Source organism: Cyanistes caeruleus, chromosome 3, assembly GCF_971803275.1.
Source record: "Cyanistes caeruleus chromosome 3, bCyaCae1.hap1.1, whole genome shotgun sequence".
NCBI lineage: Eukaryota > Metazoa > Chordata > Aves > Passeriformes > Paridae > Cyanistes > Cyanistes caeruleus.
The window spans coordinates 30,723,124-30,746,418 of NC_141703.1; the positions used below are offsets into that span (position 1 = coordinate 30,723,124).

At 40.6% G+C, this 23,295-nt stretch overlaps 1 protein-coding gene across 2 annotated transcripts in view; it reads left to right on the forward strand.

Annotated features, from left to right (window-relative positions):
- AFF3 (ALF transcription elongation factor 3) overlaps nt 1-23,295 on the forward strand; it is a 318,055-nt gene that overhangs the window by 203,727 nt on the left and 91,033 nt on the right. The window lies entirely within an intron of this gene.

Sequence of the window (23,295 nt, forward strand, 5' to 3'; positions counted from 1 at the left end):
GTGGGCATTTTAGATGGCAAGGACATCTGCAACAGACACATCAGCCAGTGATTTGGTGAAAACTCTTTTAGTAACTCCACAGGGTCTATCCAGGGCTGTCCTGAAGCATATCAATCTACTCATGAGCCACAGATGACCCTGCTCTGCTGAGAAGCACAACTTACAAAGGATGGTATGAACATGAAGTAGCACCCTTTATGATAATTTTTGGGGTTTTTTGTTTGTTTTTGAAAAATTTCAATATGTCAATGTTTTTTAATGTATATCTGAGATGTTTCTGAGAGAAGTCCTGCAGTCCATGAAAAAAAAAAAAAAAAAAGAGAAGAAAGAAAACAACCCCTTACTATGATGAATGAAGGCAGTGTTTTTCAGAGTGATGGAGGTCTTTAAAACTGCAGAAGTGAAAGTCTGGTGTTTATCCATGAACTAAGTCTCTGGCAGAAGAAGAAGGCTGGCTTCATTGCACTATTCCACCTGTTTACTTGTGCCTCAGAGCTTGCAGAGCTAACCCCTAACACTGCCAGATTCTCACTCTGCTCAGCCAGTCCAGCAAGGGCAGCTATAATTTTAAAGCCCCCTCCTCAGCTCTCAAATTTCCATGAAAAAGTTCCTCTTTTCTGCCCTCTCCCCTGAAATATTACCCTTAGTCCATGTACAGAGTGTTTCTCCGTGTGTTAAATATATAGACTGTTAAGGATGTAATTTTACCAGAACTTCCCACTCTCAAAAGCAAAGTGATTTCACCTATGGGATGCATCAGAGTCACTGTGGTATTGTCACAATGCTGATGTGAACCTTTCCTGCCAATTCCTAACCTTTTCTGAGCACAGATTTTTTGAGTTTACAGAGCACAATGCTGCTGATAGTTCACAAAAAAACCCTATTGTAAGTTGATACCAAGAAGTCTATTTTCTTCAAATGCTATAAAGACATTTTCTTGGAAGACATTTGCTCACACACAGCTTGACTGATTCTGTCTTTAAGGTCTACTAAGTTAAAGAGAAAGAGTAAATTTGTATTACTGGTCTTTTTTTTGCCATGTAAAAAGTATAGACACATAGTAGTCAAAGTTGATACAAGTAAAAATAATCTTTAAATACCACCTGAAATCATAAAAAGATCTCAAAAACATGATCTTCCTGAAAGAAGATGAGTTGGAGCTGATTTGTTTGGTTTAGAAAGAAGCCATATGGAAACCCAATCCGAACTTAATTGCAGCTGTGGTTTTCTTGGGAGATAATTGAGCTTCTGTTGATTTCAAGTCAGACCAAAAAAAGCACTATGTGAGATGTCAACAAAAAGGGGGATAGGTGAATGCTAAATAAAAACACTACTGAGGTCTGGGGAAGTTTTGTTTGACTTAGATGGGGTGAGATAGGGCTTTCACTGTCCTATTTTTAAATGCTGTCCCTCTCTTTTACCAGATATAATAAATAGCTTGCATTTACCACCCTTGTGGCTCAATATAGAGTTTTATTTATAAAGTGCCCTTGATGCAGGCCCTCTTGTGTAGCACCTTCACCTTTACTATCCACCTGTACTCTGCACACTGTAGGGAAAAATAGTTGCAGGAAGCTGCCCTTATTTTGATGCTGCTCTTGGCTGATGCGGAAAGTGGTGTTATGCAAGAGAAACCTTCATTCCAAAACAGCAGCTTGTGTCCCATTGGAAAACTTACTATAATGCAGGTCATTATTTCTAATTTTATACCAAGTCAAAAAATGCTTCTGTATCCCCAGTGTTCATTGAATGCCATTTGGAATAAAGCTGACCAACTTAACCAGATAAAATGTCATCATGCTTGAGGAAATGTTTTCCTGTATTAAATTGAAAACACATTATTTTTCTCTTAGGCGCTGCTTTCCTTGGACTTTGTCATTTGTTAGGGACTAATTAGGAATTTCTTATGTACTGTGAATTAGCTCAGAATACGGTGGTCAAAGAGGGGTTTCTAGGAAAATCAGGAGATGCAAGTACCTGGGAAGAAGTCAGTTTCATTGGAAATGCCTCCAAGAAGGCAGACACCATCAACCCTGCTCCCTATTTCTTCTCTGAAGAAAATGACAAATGGAAGCTCAGCACGTTGGAGTCGTGGTGGTGGTGGTTTTTGCTGGGCTAAAATTCCTGGTTGCCAGGGTAACACATTTTGGAAATTCTCTACCCTGGGTGAAAGCTGCTGCAACTTGAAACCTGCCGTAGCTGATGCTTGGCGGGGGCACCACCACTGCTGGGTGTGGGGGGCTGCTGGCTTTGCCCAGGGGCTTGGGGCAGGGAAACAAAACAAAATGGGTCCAAAAGAAGAGAAGAATGATTGGGAGCGTTTGATACTTCCAGACTTCCAGGATGTCATAAGCTTTTCCTTTCTCCATGCCATGTCAGCCAGAAGATGTGGGGGGGTTACCTCATCTTAGGGCTGAGCTGCTGGGTGATGGGAAGAGGAGAGGTGTGTGTGCGCCTGGAGGGTGGGGAGAGGAGGAGGGTGAGAGGGGAGGAAAGAGAGATACAGGGTTCTGGCCACCTGCCAAGAAAAATAACTAACATTTTGCAAAAGAGAAATCCTAAGACTGAGGTCATAGTATGGAAAAAGTCTGTTTCACAGACTCTTGAGCCTGAATACAGGCCAAGTTTTTTAGGGTTTTTTTTTTTTCCCCCTAGATGCAGGCATCCTATTAACATTTGAACACTAAAGCTCGTCCAGGAATGGAAAGATTTTGGAATCTGAAGTGCCTTAGTTTTATACTTTATTGGTACACAGATATAATTTTTTAATAATAAGAAAATGAGTTTCTGAATGACAAGCTCCCTCGTTTTGCTGTTAACTTATTTTATGACTATGAAGAACAAATTAAAGGAATCTAAAGAAGCATCTGTTTCTCCCAGAGAGTGACCAACTCGAAAAAAAAGAGACATTTCAAGCTTGGTGGACAACTTTTAATTTGCCATGCAAATTACAAAAAGATACTGAAACCAGAAATGATGATGAATTTTCCTGTGTGGAAAAGTCTGACTGTTCAGCCATGAATTGCTATGATTTTTTTAAACCTTTATAGTGGCGGGCTGGCAGTTTCATGACAAATTACTTTTCATACCTAACTAAACAAATTATTGAAGTTCTTCTGCCTTAATCTCGATTTGGATTAAAAGTCAGAGTGTGGATATTTTTTAACTGGGGAAAAAATAACCCTTTGGATTTGTTAGGATGTTATTGCAAGCAAGTTTTCTGGTCTTTGATTTGCTAAGCTACAACTGGAGTCTGCCTTCCTCGGGGTAAGAATATTTCCACATTATCATTTCACCTGCGGTATTTTAAGAGGGAGAATATTATTTCTCAGCATGTATCTTGGCTTTGTGCATTCTGTTCTTTGTTTAGCATTCAGACAAGCTTCATCTCCCAAAAGAGATGTGGAATATATTTATCAGCAATTTCAGAATTGATGATAGATTTGACAAGCAAGCAGGGTGACACACCGAAGCTATCAAATCTGGAGATGAATCAGGACAAAGGTTTGGATGAGGTATATTGTTCCTGAGATTCAAAAGGGTTATACTTACTGATCATTCCAAAATCAGGGCAACTGTACCACTGACTTACAAAGATAAAAGCTAAGTTTTTCCAAAGAAAAAAAAAACAACCACATGGTTTGATTGGCCCACAGACTTTTTATAGCAAAATGGTTCAATTACAGCTGGCATTTCTGCATGCTGATTTTTATTAGTTTTGTAAGATATTTTGTCAGGATTCATTTGTGCTGATTCCCCCTTTCATGGCATAAACTGTAAGCAATTGTTGGTAGAGAAAAGGAGTCTTGACATATTTCTTCAGAGACACACTCCAGGAGGTGGTGTGATAGATCAGGTATACTAAATTAAAACAGCACCAATCTGTTACCTCATAAACATGTGAGCTTACTGTATGTTTAATTGTATTAGAATTAGAACAATTCTGGGTAAAAATCCTATATATTCTCCATCAGCTTTCCTTCTATCAAAGCAAAGCAGACAAATCAGCACAAACATCTTTAAAGTATTTAATAGCACAATACAAAGTAGAAACAAATTATCCTTTTGTACCTGGATTGATGACCAATTTTTGTGGCATTTAAGTGGGCTTAGAGGGGGCCTTCTGTTCTGAAGTCCCCCAGGGAGATGAGGCAGGCATCCAGTTGTGTGACCTGTCTTGATGTAGTTCTGAAGGCCAAATACAGCAATAGCAAGGAAAAGGTCTGGGGCTGGGAACCCCAGAACATCACAGAGCATACCCTCAAAAACAATTTGTCATTACTCTGGAATATACTGGTTTTAATTGTTGGTCTTAAGAAACAATTCAGGTCCCTGCTCACATAAAAATCTGTGTTTTCTTTATGACATACAAAAATGTGATATGAGGCACAAACTTTGTAATAACTGTAAGCAACAGCAATTTTTATACACTTACATAGAAGACACAGTGAAGCCTTTTGCCACAAACTGTTAAAAAAATTTGGGTTTTCCTCTGTCTCATGGGAAGATTTTGAAAATCTTATAAATAATTATAGACAAGCATGATGCCTTTTAGTCGGACTTCTTTCAGTATTATTGTTTGAAAGACCTAGAATTCCTGTGGGTACCTAAATTTCTGCTTGTGCTGTGCTGCCCGTCTCCAGGTCAGTTAGAAAAGCATTTCCCTGAGAGCAGCAGGCTTTACTGTGAGCAGCCTCAGTAAAACAGGATGACTTGCATGTGTAGAAAAAGGGCTTGCTACAAAAGTGACTGCACATGGAGCGATCAGGGGGAAAAAAAGAGGAACCTGTGTTTGTCAGAGCAGAGGTCTGCTTCTCCTCCACATCCCTCACAGCTGCCATCAGCACACTGAGCATCACCTCCCGCAGCACAGCAATCCCAGCGCGGCTCTGCTGAGCAAGAGGTCCAGCTCCGAGGCCAGGAAACGCACAGCCAGCTTAGGACAGATGTCCTGTCCTCTCCTGAGGAGTTTTACTCTTGCAGGCTTTATATTCAAGAGAAAGAAACCCCTCGCTGAGCCTTGTATTTCATTACTGTCTAGGAGTGGCTGGCTGATGCCACTCTTCAGCAGGCATGCTCTTGTGAGGAGCCCCGCAGCACCCACAGCAGCATCCTGTGACTGATGCTGAGTATGCAGGAGTCAGGGACCAAATTGCCACCTCTGAAGCCTGGGAGACAGCGGAATAAAGAGAGAAGGGGGAAGATCAGAGGTATGGTAACAGAAGATTTATCATCCAGGATTTTATGAGTTTCATTACTATATGTAACACGTAAGACTAAACAAATATAAAGACATACATAATACGTAAGTAATGAGAGGTAGGCAGAAAGCTGGGTGCTAAAGGTAAGACTTGTAGAAGGACCTATAATACTGATATTATTCCAAATTTGTATATTTCCCTCAGACAAAAGTAGGTGGATTATTAGTAGCCATCATCTCCAGGCCTTGTGGAAAGATTATATAAAGCAACAGCCCTCCTTTTAAAATTATTTTGATTTATCTTTATCTAACAGAAATGGCCAAGTATCACTTTAGCATGCTATCATTTGGCTCAATGACATTGCAGAGCTATGAACCCAATGTGAGAAGAACAACTCTTTCTGTGCACTGAAGAACATAAAAGCCTGGGTGCCTAGCTGCAAAGCAAATACCTCCTGCTCAAGCCGCTTATGTTTTTCTGCTTGAAGGAAATTAAAATCTCATCTCATTTCTTTGCATGCTCTTGTCATCCACTTAGATTTTTATTCAAATAAATCTCTGGTTCTTTTCAAAGAATGTCTTCTGTATGAGTTGCATTAGCTTAAAAGACTCACCAAGAGCAGCAGGATCCAGGCTGACATTCTCCCATCAGAGAAGGAACTGTATGAATCTTACCCTACAATTCTGCAGCTCAGTTAATTGAGTATTTGATGTCCTAAGAAGCTGCTGCCTCCCAAAGCCAAGGAGAGGAAGCTGCCAGACCCCATTTCCATCTTTGGCCACCAGACACAGTGACGTTCTTCCCCTCTCCCCAGCCCACACTTGATGAAATTAAGCAGCATGAAAAATTAACCCCACTGTTGTTGTTTTGCCACTGGGTAATGTGTGGCCTCATTTGCTGCTGCAGGTGAATGTGTTTGATGTTTTGGTAGTGTGGCTCTGTGAATGGGGCAGAGGGGATCCCAGCAGAACAAACATGGGGAACAGCCCCACAACCCTACCCACTCTCTAGGTACCCTTGGGCACCTTAGGCCCAAGGCAGAGTATGATTTCTGATTTTTCTCTTTCCCTGCCTTGTTATTTGCTGTCCATCCTCTGCTATCCACCACATCTATTTTTTTCCCTTCATTTTCTTCTTTGCTGCAACCTCTCTGCTGTTTTCCTACCATCATATTTCTGGTTTTGTCAAGATTCATCACCTGCAGCCTCATTTCTTATTGTTTTTCACCTCTGTGGGCCCTCCCATTTTCTACTTCTGCCTTGCAAAACATGTCTCCTGAAAAACAGAAAAGAGATGAAGAGATCTATATAACAAGGGATGCAAAAAAGACACCCACAGTAGCTCAGGCATCTTGATTAGTGCATATAATAATTTGTCTCCTTTCTCCCTTGATTTTTCCATCACACCATCTCTGTTTAATGGTAAAGACTAACTTTTAACTCCGTTGTCAGGTGCCCAGGTACTGCCCCAATCTTCCTTTGGGGCACATAGTTTTTCATTACTTCTCTTTTAAGAATCATACAAGGAAAAGAAAATAAAAAGAGAGAGAGAGAGAGAGAGAGAGGGATTAATATGGAGAAAAGTTTTACTTCGCTAGAAAATGTTTTCCTTTTCTAACTTTAGGCATGATTGATTAGGCATGATAGGTTTATTTAATCAAATCGCCTTTTCTGACAGTGTATTATTTAATGAGGGAGTTCTCTTTTTTGATTGCATAGGAAATGTGGAAGCATGTGAGAATTTCTGATGTGCTATTTACTCATCCATTATGTTGGGAATCAGCATAATTTCAATGTCAGCAGTGGAATTAGTAACCATAACTGTTATCTGTCACAGAATGATCTATTTGGGGATTTTCTCCCCAAACCAGGATATATCCCCACCCTTACAGCACTGGAGAAAGTTTGTAAAAATAAGTCAAATTTGAACATGTTTTTGTTTTGATTGTCCCTTCCAGCTTCCAGGCTAATGGTAAAGGTGCACATTTTCAGGCTTTAATTTTAGCATGAAGTCACTGATAAGAAATCCTTTAGCTGCATAAATTATCCCTACTTTTTTCCCACCATTTATTTCACTCAGTTTCTCAAAAACTTCTGTCAAGGATAGCTCCCCATTGAAGTGCACCCTCCCTTCCTTAAAAAAAAAAAAATCTCCAACAGTCTAGTTTTCAGAGATAATAAAAAAAATCCCTTTTTGGCAGTAGTGTGAATTTGAGCTGACTTTTTTCTGGTTTTGGTGTTGTACTTGCCGTGTGAAAGCAGGGGAGTACCTGAGCAGACAAATGGAATTGCATGAGGGAGGCAGACAGGGCCCAAATCTGGTTCTACTCTTTTTAGGTTATGTGCAGCCTTACATAAGTAAATAACTGCTAAATGAATAAAACCTTTCAACTGATACATTTGATAAGTACCAAGACTTTTTAAATTACTCCAAAGTAAGGGCAGTAACTGTTAAATTAATTGCTTTTTAAATAAAACACATAAGAGAAATTTTTTAATCCTTCATTGTTCCTAAAAGTGTTTTAGTGCCTCATTAATTCTTGATTAGCCTGGTTGTTAAGAGGCCATTATTATGTGGTAATAAGGTGTAGGAAATTACCTCTAGGACTATAGTCATGTCATACAGACCTGCTATAGTTAGCACCTCATCAGGTGCTCAGACCAAGATGGTGTAAATCAGGGGTGCCCTGCCTGGTGGTGGGGTTCACAGTGGTGGTCCTGTGTGATGGGCTGTTAGCTGAGATGAGGTGAGTCCTCTGGACTGAGAAGTCCTGACAAAATATAATCCTCTCAGCAGCCTCCTGTCCTTCAAGGGCTTGCCAGTCTTGCCCTTGGCAGAACAGGAAAACTGCTATAAAACAGTGGAATAAAATTATTTTGCAATTACACTCATTTAAGTAATTTAAAATATGCCTGAAGCTAGTGCAGATGAAAGTTCAGTCTTTGCTGTATGATTTGTTAGGTAGAGTCAGAGGAGATTTGGTGCCGGTCCAGGAGAATATCCCCAATGTAATAACCTCTTCAGGTCATTAGTATTTCTTTTGAACACACAACTCCCCTCAAAACCTGCTACAAACATTGGTAAAGCTAATCATTATTATCCTTTTACAAATAGGAAAATGAGCCTTGGGGGGCTGTTTTATTGTGATTTGATGCAACATTAATCAGCATTCTACAGAAAAGAAATATTTCTATGTCCAGATCTGCATCTGTTTATTTTTCAGTGTTTATTATGATTTTTTTCCCCCTTAAATCTCTTTCAGGTTGGTGAACTCATGCTCACAGCATACAGCTCCAATTCATTACCTGTACAGGGGGCTAATGTGATACAGCAGCATCACCACCTTTGAGGAGCGCTGAAGATGCTCCCAGCTAGAACCACAAAGTGAATTCTCGCTATTACCTTCCTCCTTATTCCTTCCTTGGGTTCAGTCTTTGCACAGCAGATGAAGCACAGTCCTCAGAGGAGGGAGAGCAGCTCAGGGCTGGCGTGGCCACAGTGACCAGGAGTGATGTCCTGCAGGGATGCCTGCTCCCTGGCCTCTTCCTGCTGTTGGGTGTCAGAGGACACTCACACCTCGGGAGTGGTGTCGGAGCAAAGATGCAAGAGGCTCATGTTGTGCCTGAACCCCCAGAATGGGGCTGTGACCTGGGTTTCAGTCCTAAATGTCCATGTTGGTTATTAAATAGCTAGACACAGACTCCCTGTGTGCTTTCACCCAGGTCTTCAACATTTCTAAGCCCCTGGTGTGGTTTCTTGGGTCATGTGTGACTGTGTCCCTCACCCCAGGCCTGAGTGCCATCCCAGAACTCCTATGGGACTGACTCTGAGCCACAGGCAGCTGGAGAAGGGCACCTCCTGTGTCTCCATTTAACCCTTTGTCAGCCTCAGAGTTGGGGCTGTGGGACAAAGTCTCCATACTTGATGTTTCAGCTGCATCAGAAGCCAAAGTGACCCCAAGACATGGTGCATGGGTAGCTGCTGCAGACTGTGGGCACCATTCCCCCTCATTCCCAAGCCACCAGACCCCAGAGCACCCCAGAGGGCATGGCCATCCTTCCCAGCTCGTTTTCACCCAGCCCTTCTGGCTGTGGTGAAGGACAGCCCTGAGTGTGGCACTGTGTTTGGCTGATTCCAGGTGTGCTTGCCTGCCTGCTGGGTCGCGGAGCCGTGGCAGTGCTGAGCTGTGTCAGAGCCAGTCCCCCACAGAAAGCCATGCTGGCAGCAGACAGGCAGTCAGGGACAGTCACCCCAGCTGCACTGACATCCCACACACAGCCCCAGTGGTCCCAGGCAGGGCTGCAGAAGGCCTCTCCCTGTTGCTCCTTCATACCTCTGCTGAAATGTATTTTTAATACCTCATGGTAATAATTAGCTGCCCAGTTGTCATAGCTATTACAAGGATGGGGGAAAAACTCCACCAAAAAAACAAGTATTTAAAGAGCACTTCTGAGTGCAGTTTCAGAACTCACAGGAACTAATGGAAGAAGCAATTACAGCCTAAAGCAAAGACTTTTAGGAGTTAATAACTTCGTGACTGTAGCAGTAAAGGACGTAAGGAGTTAACAGTCCCAGTGTGATAAAAGTTTATTTAATCCTACTCTAAACAAGTAATATAACAAATCCTTGTTAGAAATGAATGATCTCTCACATGTAGCTTAAAATAATCAGATTTTGATTTAAAATAGCAAAATAGGTCAAATGTTATGAGTTTTTCTGGAAGAAATTGAAATCATCCTGTCCAATTTTATTTTTTATTTGCAACACTTTGCAGATGAATAAATGCATTCTTTACATAAAACCCACTTGCTCTGTCTCAAGTAGGAATGCCTGTTTGCCAGAGAATTAGAGACTCTTGAGTGTTGACATATTCTGCTCCAGTAGCTCTGCTGTGCTCTGATAGAAGAGAGATTGCTATATGGAGAAGGATACAGTTTCAGCACCTCTTCACCTTCCCACCTTGTCTTTGGCTTTCTTCTACTTCAAATTTCCTCCTAATGCAGGCTCCAAAGATGGAGAATGAACAGCATAAGGTGTTGGGTCACAGGCAAATCTGAGGTAGTGCCTATGTCTTCCCAGCTGGACCTGGAGTTTCGTTCCCAGCTCCGAATCTGACTGAAGAGTGTCGTGTGACTTTGTTTAAGAGCAGTGAATCTCCTTGCCTCTATTTCCTCTTTCTGATTGAATGAGAATTATCATGGGTTTGCTTACTTTTGATTTCACAGGGTGTTGGGAAATGTACCTATGCAGAGATCTCTCACTAGAAAACAGTGCAATAAGATGAACCCAGTGGAAAAATGGTCTTGATAGGATGGATCCTATTTCATGCTAGTTAATGATCCCTCCTGCTAATGAGGAGAGTAAGTCCTCACACTTTGGTATTCAGCTAGATGGAAGAGTGAGAGAAAATATCAATAAGAAAATTCTGACAGACCTTTTTTTACTCTCTGTTCTTCTTTGGCACTCCTTTAAATTGCAAATAAACTTGAAGCATTCAAGACATTTATAAAAAGATGTAATGAGGGCTGGTTGCAGCATTTTTGGAACAGGAAAAACCTTTCTGTAGTACACTAAAAAATACACAATGATTTCTTTAGACTAATAAACACTCTGCTGGAGATAGTCTGAGGGTTTGTAGAACTTCTGGAAAGTAATTTACATATTTCAAAGCTCTTTATTGTCAGTCTCCTACATTTTGCCTCTTTTATTTCTTATTTTTATCAGCCATCTCTGCTGTCATCAGCACTAAAAATATTTAAGTGCCTAATATAATATGTACATCTGAAGTTTTTTCTCTTATCAGTAAAAATCATTTGCCTTGAAGGTAATATAGTGAGCTAAATTAATTGCTGATGAAACTGGTTTTATTAGAGTGACACTGATGATAAAAATAACCCAATGTATTTAGTTCAGGAGATCTACTTTTGACCATTAACAATGTTACTACTAAATTGAATTCTTCAAAAGTCAAGTGTCATTCCTTGTATATATATTGTACAATATAGACACCATATTTGATCACAAATTATTTGCAGTTGTACTAAATTCATGTATGATTATCTGTAGGGTTTATTCTTACTTATATATCAAACAGATAATTATCCACAGCTCTGTCAGTATTAAGTCCTGCATATTTTATTTCCACACCCAAAAGTACTTCTGAAATAACAGTGGTTGTTTTGCTTGGACTCAAGCTGACATCCATTAATAGCAAGTGATACTTAAAGCCATTTTTTTTCAAATGTGGAGGCCATAGGTAGATCCTGTTGGGCCTACACAGAATTCTTTTCCTGGGTACTCAGTATCAGATAATCATAAATGTCAAGCATACAAACCAAACAACCAGCTATATAATGGAGTAGATTTGAGTGCGTGGTCTTCGTTTCTATCTGATTTTGTAAAACAAACAAACAAAACTAAAAAGCCAGCAACACAAATCCTTCCACTTCGGTCACTTGGCAATCTGAGAATCCATCTCCTGTATGCTTGGTTCATAGCAACACTTGCTCTCAACACTGCTAAGGATGTTTGCATCCATTAATGTCAGTCTGACAACTGATGACAGAAAAAAATATTTCACTGAAAGTTTCAATTACCTGCCAATGAGAGAGGGAAAAAAATGAAAGAAGCCAGTAAGTATTGTGGGCTCATATGAAACTCAAAACAAATCTAGGTTTAGAACTTCGTGAATGAATTAAATTAGCTTCTGAATCAGCATGGGTAATTGATATTTTGTTTAATACAATAAAAATTATGTGAGGTTACTGAAAATAAAAGTAGTTGTGTTAATTTTTGCAGAAAATGAAAAAGCACTACATTCAGAGCTAATAATTTCATTTAGGTTACTTTATTCCTGAAAGTGCTTGGGCAGCCTTGTTACAGTACTAGATACAAGCATATTTCAAAGTAATGTTTTTGAAAGAAGGGAATGAAAGCACACCATGTCAGAAATGTTGAAATTTATAATTTTACGTAGAATTTAAACTTCTTTAGTTATACAGGGAGAAGCCTTGCTCAAATCTAGCAATTTGCCAAGCATTTTGGCTGGTCCTCACACTGTTCTTGATGATTAAACTATGTTAGAAAACTCCCCTCAGCTCTAAATCCCTCACATAAGACTCTAGTTAGTCTTATCTGTGCTTGAGCCTTTGTGAAAAATTATTGTTGACATTTTTCTCAAGATGATTCAACATTTCCAAAGATTTAGGATGGCAGAAAGCATTATCAGACATCATTTAGACTTAAATGATTATTTTTCATGAGATGGTTGTGGTCTTTTGCAGCTGGGTGATAGAATTTGCAGTCTGAATACAACTGTGTCTAATTAATTTTTATACTGTTCCTATTAGTTAAAAAAGGATATTTCTTTGCAAGGGACATTACAATCCTGACATAGGATTTTTGACTGGTTTTTTTTTCTCAGAAACTGCCAGCATGGTACTGCCAGCATTTCAAGCTGGTGTCCAGAAGAAAATTTAAGAGCAGTGATAAAAGGAAAGGAGAAAATAGTAGCCCTTCTTGCAAACAAGGGTTTGTAATAGATATTCTGACATGATATGAATGATGAGGGATGGAAAATTCATAAGGTTGTGTGGAAGTGCAACACACACTCTGAGCATAGAAGACTGACCTATAACTCATCAGATAGTGTGTTTAGAGTGAGTTATGGGAGTTGTTCCCGGGTGTATATTTAAAAAGAGACGTTAGAAAGGAGATATAGTGTGGTTTACTGTTTGAGAGCTAAATTCATAATTTTTTCCAAAGAGTGTTTTTAAGAAAAAATACTTTTCTTTTTTTTTTAATACATATATATTGGAGTGCAGGTGGTGTATTTCTGCACGGCATGTGCATCTGAATGCTGGGAATAAAATTCTTTTTCAAGGAGCAGCCCTCAGCTGATTATTTTTGCTGTTTCTAGATCCAAAGGCAATTATTTATAAGAAAGAGGAATAGCCAATTTTGCATCCTGGAAAGGGTTATCTCAAAGTGAAACAAGCAGGCTAGAAGCACTTCAGACCCCAGGGCAGCTGAGGGTCTGTGCCAGGAAGCCCCTGGAAAGCCCCACCCACACCTTGACCAGAGCTGCACAGAGCAATTTGAATTAATTAATGGGACTCTACATGAGCAACCATCCCTTCACTGCTGCTCTGTGGGAATTATCTGGCCACTTCAGGTTGCACGTATTTTCTTCTCCCAGCAGCAAAGTTCATGGCCATGAACTTGTCCCAGGTGCCAGTGCCAGTCTCCACCTTCCCTGTCCCTGCAGAGCTTGTGCCCCATGTCCTGGTTCTCCCTTAGCAGCCCCCTCCCTGCCTCCTTCAGCCCATCCACAAGCAAACCTGAGAACTGTATTTTGGTGAGACTGCTGTCAGTTCAGAGATGTCTGCCTTGTTGGGATTGTCTTTTCCCCTTTCAGCATCTTGCAACATATCAAAAGCAGAGAGGAGTGAGAGAATGCTGTATCACCAGTGCACCGTCTCCTAATAAGCTTGATAAGCTAAGTAACCCTGTTGGAAACGCCCTGGCCATGGATGCAGCTTCAGGAGCAGTGCATTCCCTCTCTCTGAGCCGAGCACACGGGGTGCAGGTCTCATAAGGAGCAGCAATCCATTTGCCCCATGGGGCAGAATCTGCCTGGTGTTGGGCAGAAAGCTTTGCTTTCCTTTTACAGTCTGCCTCAGAAAGAAAAAAATGCATTTTTCCCTGTGCCTATCTTGGCTGAAAATGAAAGGCTCTGAAAAATCTGCTCATGGGAGAGGTTTAAGCCTGTTCCCACAGGAATCTGAGGGCTGGAAATTTTGACAAAAGTCACAATGGCCCCTGCATGTTTAATGCACGGAGCTCCCTACGGCTCACTCCTCAGCATCGAGTGATAGCACATCACCTTGGCCATATGTGAGCTTTCGGCCTCTTGTTTCATTCTTCCCCCCACCCCCCCTTGCTGCACACTGAAAAAGTTACTTGAAAATTTATTCTGACATTGTATTATTCCAATAGGGGAATGTAATGGTGTGTAATTAGGAGCCAGAATATAACAGTGGTATGAAGATGATTTTCACAGTGAGATTTCATTACTTGAAAAGTGTCATGCTTTTGCCCTTTCCAGTGTGTGAACAGTGTCCATGAATCAAAGGGATGACCCTCAGGGATGGATAGCATGATTTTCAGTCTCTTGCATTCCAGTTGGAGATTCTCCCAAGGCACTGCTCTTCCATCCTACATGAACCTATAAGGGCACAATATATTTTTAAGTCTCTGTGAAGTGTTGATTTTACAGTGAAACTCCTTCCACTTTTGAGGGGGTGGAATTGTTTAGGGAGCTGTCTGTGTAGCATCTGGAGTTGTGAGAAGTCTGTAGCACTACAGACCCGTCAATTTTTCTATAGATTATCCTCACAGCCCATATCTTTATATAAAATGGTATGCTTCTTTTCACAGTAGCCAACTGGATTCTTGTCTGTTTATTTGCTTTTCTTAATCATTTTTTCTCCATCTAGTCAAATAAACTGCTAAATTCAGTGTGTATGCTATGGAACTTCATCCAAAACTATACTGTCTCCTTCCTGACAAGGCTGACAGAGAGTATAATCACTTGTATTGTCCAGAGTACTGTTTACATAAAGGAGCAATAAATACCTGTTGAAATTTTTACTGGAGGCCTCCCAGATGGATGGTTCATTTATTATTACAGACAGGGTTTCATTTACTTAGTTATTAAAAAAAGCAGGCCGCTACAGCCCATTTATAACTATATTAAAACTAAATGAAGCTATAAGTATTTCAGACGGGACTGAGTAAAATACATTTAGTGACTTTCCAGGAAATGGCTAGGCAAAGTATTTGAAAGGAAATGCTGAAAACTTTGGGGGTCCTGGTGTGTCTTTCACAGATGTGCTTCTACTGGCTGGAGCTGCAGAGGGAATGGAGGAGGTATAGTTTCCATATGTTCCTGTGCCATTTATATATTTTGCAATAGCCTCTCTGTATCAGCCAGTCAGCCATGTGCCTTTGGGAATTGTTCCTTTTCTTCCCTAGCCTTTCTTGACGGGGAAAGCTCCAGCTCAGGATGTCTAATAAACTTCTTCTTTATCCCAGAGACAGAATACCAACTGAGTATCAACTCCAGTTACAAAAGGGGGCGAAGGTGCTTCAGCATCAATCTGTAAAGGAAAGGCAGGTTAATCAGGTGGATTCCAGAGGTCTTAGTTTGGAAGGTATCACCAAAGGTCCAGCACAGACAGCTGTTAGTGGAGTGAGGATTGTAGATGGTCTCTGTGGCACTTTTCTAGCACTGATGACTTTTCACCAGACAATCTCACCCCTCCTTTGAGTAAAGATGAATTGGTCAGTGGATGGGAAGTACATGGTTGCCTGTGAACCAGACTATGATTTTATTATGTCCAAGCTGGACAAATAAAGGACAGATCCAAAAAGGAAAGATGAGTGTCCCAAAGCTTAAGAAATTGTTGACCATAAATCGATGGGGTAGAAAAGCCTAGAAACCGGGCAGCTTGAATTTTTTTAAGCACAGTTTTTTTTTGGGTTAGAAAAAGGATTGCATTTCCACGATCAAGGCAAAAACCAACTTTACTGAAAGTTGTTTCATTGTTTAGTTCAACTTCAGTGGTCAAGTAAAAGTAGTAATTAGAAAGAAGAAGCAATTTGTACAATAGACATGGAATTTAAAATGTATCTAATATGAATACATATGCATAAAACAACAGTCTAAAAAAGAAAATGTAAAATACTGAATATGGACAAAAGGAATGTATGATACTAGAGGAAAGCTCAAGGACAATGAGAATATGTGGTTTCTAAAGGTACATGAAAAACAACAATTAAGAAATTCTAGCAGTAGTCCCTCATTATATGGAAGTATTAAAGCTGTAATAATGTTAGAGTCAATATTTTTTTTTTACATGAGAAAAAGCAGATTTGCCTATTAGAGAGGAAGCTGAACAGTGTCTAGAGACAGTAAGTTATTTAAAACCAGCTACCCTAGAGAGAAGTATCTATATGCCTCAGATCTTCTGTGTCACCATACAGACACCGGCTGGAAGACCACTGGCTAGCAAAATCTGAGGGTCATTTTTGATGTACCTTGAAATGTGGGGTAAACTTCACCCTCATGATGACTCCAGCATAAGAACAGATGCTTGTACTGCTGGGGATTAGGCAGTAAGAGATCATTTTGAAGGAAATAACCACCGAGTACAAAATCAGATGCTGCACATTCAGCGGGGAGACTTGGCAGTGGCAGCTCTGTCTCAGACACATTAAATTCCCCAATATTTCTGGCACAATGGCTGACTGCCATGCACTCTTATTTCATTTCACATTTGAAATTAATATTTTTTAGGTGGCAGCATCAGCAATGGCTCAGAAATCAGAGGGAGAGTGTTAGTAAATAACTGCTAATCACACCTAGAGAAGCTTGGGGGTTGCAGGGACAAGGAGGCAAGAAAAAGATTAGAAAATTGCAAGCAGCACATTCAAAACTTCTATTCCTCAAATGTGTTTCCTCCTGTCACACAGAGCTTGATTAGGCATGAAACTTTGGTAAGCCCTCAGACTGATTGGACTACTTAGGCGTGAGCTGCCAATATGTCGCTCATCACTCTTCCCTTTTTCTGAGTATTCATGCATTTTTTGGTGGCTTCCTTGCTCAGGGAGTGGCCTCACAGGGGTTTGTTACCTTGCTTTCCTGGATTCCTTTCATTTCTAAGAAGCTGTTCTGGGTCCTTCTGCCCAAATAACATTCTCAGAAAGTGCTGTAGTCTGCCTGGCACTTTCTCACCACCCTGCCAAGGACTTAAAAAATTCAGGGTATGATTCAATTGCATTTGTTGTCCCTTTCTTTATAGGGGAAAGACGTCACCAGGGCATCACAGTTGCTCACAGGGGCAGCTGCTGCAGAAGAAACCTTATTTCAGCTTCTGCTCATGGGAGAGAGTGATGGCTGTATCCCTCGGAGAGGACTGCCTTGCATTTCTAATGAGGCCATCAGTGTAATGGGAATTTAGCAGAATATTTAGCTGGTTTAAATGGTTTTGAAGAGCAGTGTAGACCAGCCTAGATGGATTCAAGCCAAGGACAGAAAACTTTCCCTTCACAGTATCTATTTTTTATTGGAATTGCTAATTCTATTTCTATAGACTGAGTCCGTTTTTCAGGCATTTAAATTCTATGCTCTGGAATTAAATCTCACATTGATATATAGGCTTCATTCCAGCATTAAGTACATTAATATTTCACCAGCCTGATTTTACTGGCTTTCTCCCTCTGTTTTTAATTAGATTTGACAGTATTCTATATAATCATGTTTTCCTGCATGTTTCTGTGTAGCAGAACTTGCACAAACTGTTTGTTGGGGGATTTTTACAACTTAAACATCATATATTCAGAGTGAATTTTAGATGCTGCTAGCAGTGCTTGCAGAGGTCTTACAAGCCTGCTGAAAGCTCTATTACAGCACTTACAAAATATCCTCTTGATCTAGTTGTTTACCTTTATCCATAAGCTTTTGACTTTATTTTGTCTAAAACAGAAATAAATACTACACTTTTCAGATAATATAAATGCATGAGCTTTTCCAAAGTGAAACATTTGCATCAGTTATAGCACTAGAGTAAAAAATAATTTCAGCAATCAGAATTTAATTAATTAAAAATTACTACTGTATAAAACCAACCACTCCTATATTTAGGATTAGTAAACAAAGCTGTTTGAAATACCTGTTCTGGCTGTAGATAAGTAGTGAATGTAACTGCCCATCTGTTATGTGCAAGTAACCAAGGTTATAGCAACAACATTCGTTTTCCTTTCTCTCTCTCTCCCTCTCTGTCTCTCTCTCTCTTTTTTTTTTTTCTTTAAGAAAGAAAACATGTTCATCTGTTTCTTATGAATTCTCTGTACTTCTTACAAGCATATTTTTCCTAGCATTTCTCTTTTAGAAAGCAATGGAAGATAGCCAGGAACTGAAGGTACATTTGTCTTATTGGAGCTTAAGTCATATTATGTACGTGACCAGTTGTAGCTGAAACAATCCCAGTAACATAAGGGCACAGTGTGGGTAGGAACATCATATTCCCACCTGGTATCCTCTCTCATTTTGCTGGGGACAAGAGTTAAAGGTCTGACATAGTGATGTGCCTATGGGAAGGTTGTGTTTTGCTTTTTTATAATGTGAAGGAATACTTTTCTTCTCCTATATCAGCGCATCAGTTGTGAATTTAAACATTTGGGGTCAGTCTGAAAGTCTTCTAGCATAATTCTTCTTAGAATAATAGCTATTCTGGGCTTCTGGCAATATCAAAACTAATGTCCAGTTCTTGAAACATCACTATGCATTGATGAGAAAGAAAATAAAATGCCAGTAAGGTACACTGAAAAAGAAGATAATTTTCCAGAAGCATTCAGAATGAAACATTGTGGCATAAACTTGAATGAGCACTTAGTTATTTGATTTTGGTATTTCATTACAACTCTTTGCTTAGTGGGGTTCCTCTTCAGCTAAAATCAAAGTATTTTTCCACTACTGAAGTTCCTTTCCTACGTCATGAGCAGAAATCATAGAAGTCCATAATAAACACAGTATTCTGACTGAGATACTGCCTAGAATTAAACTGGGACAATATACTTGATCAGATTAACACATTCAGGAATTCTTTTACACATTGCGAAGACAGCAACTTCTGAGTTTATTTAAATGACAATTGCAATATACATGTATTTGTGCCTTGGACTCACAAACCATTGGCATGTTCTCTCCTAAAGCATTAGTGTTAATGAGTTAATTGCTATCAATATTTTTCCTTTCCCTTCTTGATTTTTTTCCTGGTCATATTGATTATCGGCTTTATCATGAAGAAAGACCATGTCTTGTACAGTAACTTAGACCACCAGAGGGACATAGAGTTTTGTTCCTCATTTGTATAGCCTCTCTTGAGGTGCCAAAACAGAATCTCTCCAATCACAAAAAAAAACAGAGGAATTTTTTGAGAGTTTCATTCCTCGATAAGTAATTTGCAGGGGGATGGAAAGAAGATAATAGGCCAAGGAATACGAAAATTTTCAGAGGTTAAAGTGAAATACAAGGTGTGGTGCCTGCTGCTTCTTTCATGTGCACCAGCAGATGTGAAGGATAATTCCAGTCTTCAGGCATGTCTTCACTGTGGAAGAAAATAGACCTCCTTCTATATGGAAACACCTCACAGAGGCTCTGCATGTCAGAAGTGACAACAGATTTTCGGCTGGCTCTTGAGGACAGCCTCCTCCAGACGCTGCTGCATTGACATCTCCTTCCCCAGCAGCTCCTTTGCAGAAGGAGAATCTTCCAGCTCTGTCAGAAGTCTTTGACATAAGGCCCTACTCTGCCCTCACACTTGAAACTTGTTGTTAGTTGGATGTTAATTCCCAGAGAAGAAACTTGATGTCTTCCTGCTACTCCCTGGACCCTGGCTGGGGCTGAAGATAACACTTGCTTGGGACTTAGCTTTCCTTCAGTGACAAATAAGGAAAAAAGGCAGACAAGCAAAACAGTGAAGTTGCAAGTCTCAACTATTCCATTTGAGCAAGGTGGTTTCCTGGCAGCCTGTGATGACCTCCCATCCCAAATCCCCTTTAATTTTGATCAGAAGCAATTCCTGGCCCTTTGGCATGCTGGGATGAACAAGAGTCCGGCAGGTCTCTCTGCAGTGCACCACAGGGATACCCCAGCCCCAGTACTCTTCTGAACCAATGCAGTGAGTAACCCCCAGATTAAAACAGGTCAGGTTTCCTAATAATCTGGGGGTAGGAGATTTGGACACACAGTCACATTGAGGTTGGCAGGTGTTGTATATCAATGCCCACTAGACCACTTTGTATTTTCCTGTTCATGTAAGTAAGCCTGCACACCTCCTCCTTTTCCCCTGAATGGCCCATCACCCCAGGCTGCAACCCCATTCTCCTTGGTTACTGGAGAATGAAACCAGCTGGCTTGCTGAGGCATTTCTCAATATCCCAAACCCATCCTTATTTCCTTTCATTATGTCCCTACCTGTCGCATTCCTTGTAGAGAAAGGAACAAATGCATTAATTAGAGTGCGGTGAGCGCTGCTGCCTGCGCCCACCCCTCACTGCCTCCACAGCCTCACAGAGATTTCACTAAAACGTATAATTAGGTTCTGCAAAGTGACTTCCTGACTGTATGTGCTCTTTTCAAGTGCAGGAGCCCTAAGTGGTGCTGTGTGTTTTTCAGAGCGTCTTTGAATACCACTTCATTTTTCTGGCTTTTGTTTACAAGGTTGTATTTACTTACCTCTTCAGCAGTGCCCAAATACATCAAAGCCAGGTTCATTTTAAAGAATCTGAAAGCCCGTGGATTATGTCACTTACTGGCCTGAATTTTACATGTTCTGAAAAAAGCGTAAAGGCTGTGTTTGCACATGCACTTTTCTGTGCTTGTCTCTCCATCCTTACACTAAGTTTGCCAGAATATGTAAAGAAATCCCATCCTGAGCAAGGGTTGTTTTAAACATAGTCTGAAGTGCTCTGCTAACACAGGGTGTACCAAGCTCATTCTGTGCTGAATCTGTGTCGAAGTGTTTCTGAGATAAATTACAATTTAATGTAAAGCCTCTTTTGAGCTTCAAGTATTTTTCTTCTCTTCTGTTCTCACACTCTTCAAGTGGGATCTGCTGGTCCAGTTGTGGAATTTTTCTTTCAGCCACCATTGTTTTCATGATGGAAATGAGCTGTTAAGGAGAAACATTCCTCAAAAGCATCCATACTCAAAATTGATATACCTTACTAAAGACACTTACTGCAAAATGGAATCCCCTGTAACATAAACATTCCCTCCTCACCCTGGGTGTGCTTCAGCTGGGGCTGTGAGAGCTGCCCTGGTGCCCAAGGAGCCTCTCTCCCCAGGCCAGCTTCAGCTTCACCTGCCAGGTGACAGTGTGTCCTGCTCTGGCTGTGACCTTGTAGATGAGGGCTGAGGGTCCCATCTGACCTGACCTGAAAGCTGTCTGGGAGCCAGTGAAGACTTCCAGGCACAGAGGTTATACCTGCACAGCCCCTGCTTTACAAGGTAGACCTGTACACTGGCAACCTGATGCATCCTTGTGACAAATACTTGGATCAGGCCAGCCAGATCTCTCTCTAGGGAGAAAAAAGCAAGCAAGCATTTTATGATGACCTGTTTTTTCCTATCCCCAGTGTTGGGAGTGTGTTTGTAGTCTGAAGGTAGTTCCAAAAGGGGCCGCCAGCCCCAGGCAGGCAGTGCTTTTCTTGGAAAGCAGCACTTCTGAAATGAAAAACAGACAGGGAAAATAAAGACAGGCTGAGATGTACAAGCAAGGAGAGATTGAAGGACCAGTGCTGCTGTTTGTTGTTCCTTTTGTGTGGATGGTACCAGATTGTAGTCCATGTCTCACACCTCCACACAACCCGAAGGCTTCAAAATATCCTAGTTGCTTCTAATGATGAGCTCACAAAACACTTTTTTGTATGTTAATACAATAATCCAGGACACTAATAAATACACAGAGGTATCTAGAATTTTTCATTATATGCTTTTGATTTTTCAGCTTCCATTTAGGAGAAGAACTAAACTGCTAAACCTAAAGTAAATGTACTTAACTACCACATCACTAGCAGAAATTCACACACTCAAGGGAGAGCAGGCAGTGACACCCTAAGAGTTCTCCTTTTCACACAAACATATCACTTTCTGGTTAAATCACTATCAGTGCAGATTTCATCACATAGGTGCCAAATCCCAGATCTGAGCTTTCTATTTTTGTACACTGTTTTCTTGGGGATGGCCTAAACAGATCTAATTAAAAGAATGAGCAATTATAAGATTGTTTGGATCCCTGTAAGTGACAGGATCCAAGGCCACTGTGGATCTTGTGGCATTTACAGGAAGTTTTGCCCCTCTGACCTGGTTTAGCTCCTAGGAGCTGTATGCTGTGTCATCATACCTATCCTGTTTGCCCAGTTCTCAACAGGGCTTGTTAGCTGGGTCAGTGCCTGCATTAATATGGCCATCAAAGGTTTTGCTGATTCGGGAGATGGCAGACAGAGCTTTTTCCTGACAATGAACATTGAGATAAAACATAGGCAAGTCCTGCTGGGAGATTGTCAAGTCCCTCCAACTCAATGAGTGTCCTGTATACTTGAGGTGTCTGCATTGCCAAGGGATCTTGCTGAGTTTGATACGTTGATTTTACAGATGAGAAATGTTGGCACAAGTAGAAGGAAATGTGAGAAAAAAGCAAGAGGAGAATCTTTAAGAAATTAACTAGCAAGAATTTCTGCTCTGACCCCCAGTCCTGTTCTTATACACCTACGTTCCCTGAAAGGTGCCATGGGGAAATAGGGAAGCAGCTGTGACAGCAGCAACAGGCAGGGACTGTATGTACAGCGAGGAGCTGAGGAGAGCGTGGTGAGGCTCTGCGCTCTTTTAAGACACAGCACACCATGTAAGAGTCATGCTTTTCAGGCACGCTCTTGGAAGATCTAGGCACAAGTACAAGGAGGTGGTTTGAAATTACTACATATGTCTTCTTGCAATACTTCAGGGACCACCCACGTCACAGGATGTGTTTGAATTGCTCACCAAGCTTTCTTCTGGAGCCGAGATGAAATTACAGACTCTTTTTTTTCCCAGAGTGCAAGAAAAATTAGCAACTTTCTGAATTATTACTATTATTACTGAGGCACTTTTTAAAAATAGGTCCTATTCTCTAAGAATGTGCAAGCACTGGGGGAAATCTTTGCACATCTTCAACTCCTTTAACTGCTGGTTACTTAACCTTAGCTTGTAAAAAAAATGTATGGAGGTAAAACCAGATTCCTCTTCCTTGCAAACCAGTTTAATCAAGTTGAGGAAAGGATATGGGACAGGAAGATGAAAAAAAGATGCGTTATTTCCTATAATTTTCTATTTCTATATTCACATGACTGAAATTCTGTGGATACTCTTGTGCACTGAAACAATATATTTTAGTTTTAATTGTTTCAGTCAATGTCAATTTTACATCAAACGTGCAATAAAATAAAAGTGGCCTATCAGAAACATCACTGAACCTTATTTTGTGCTGCA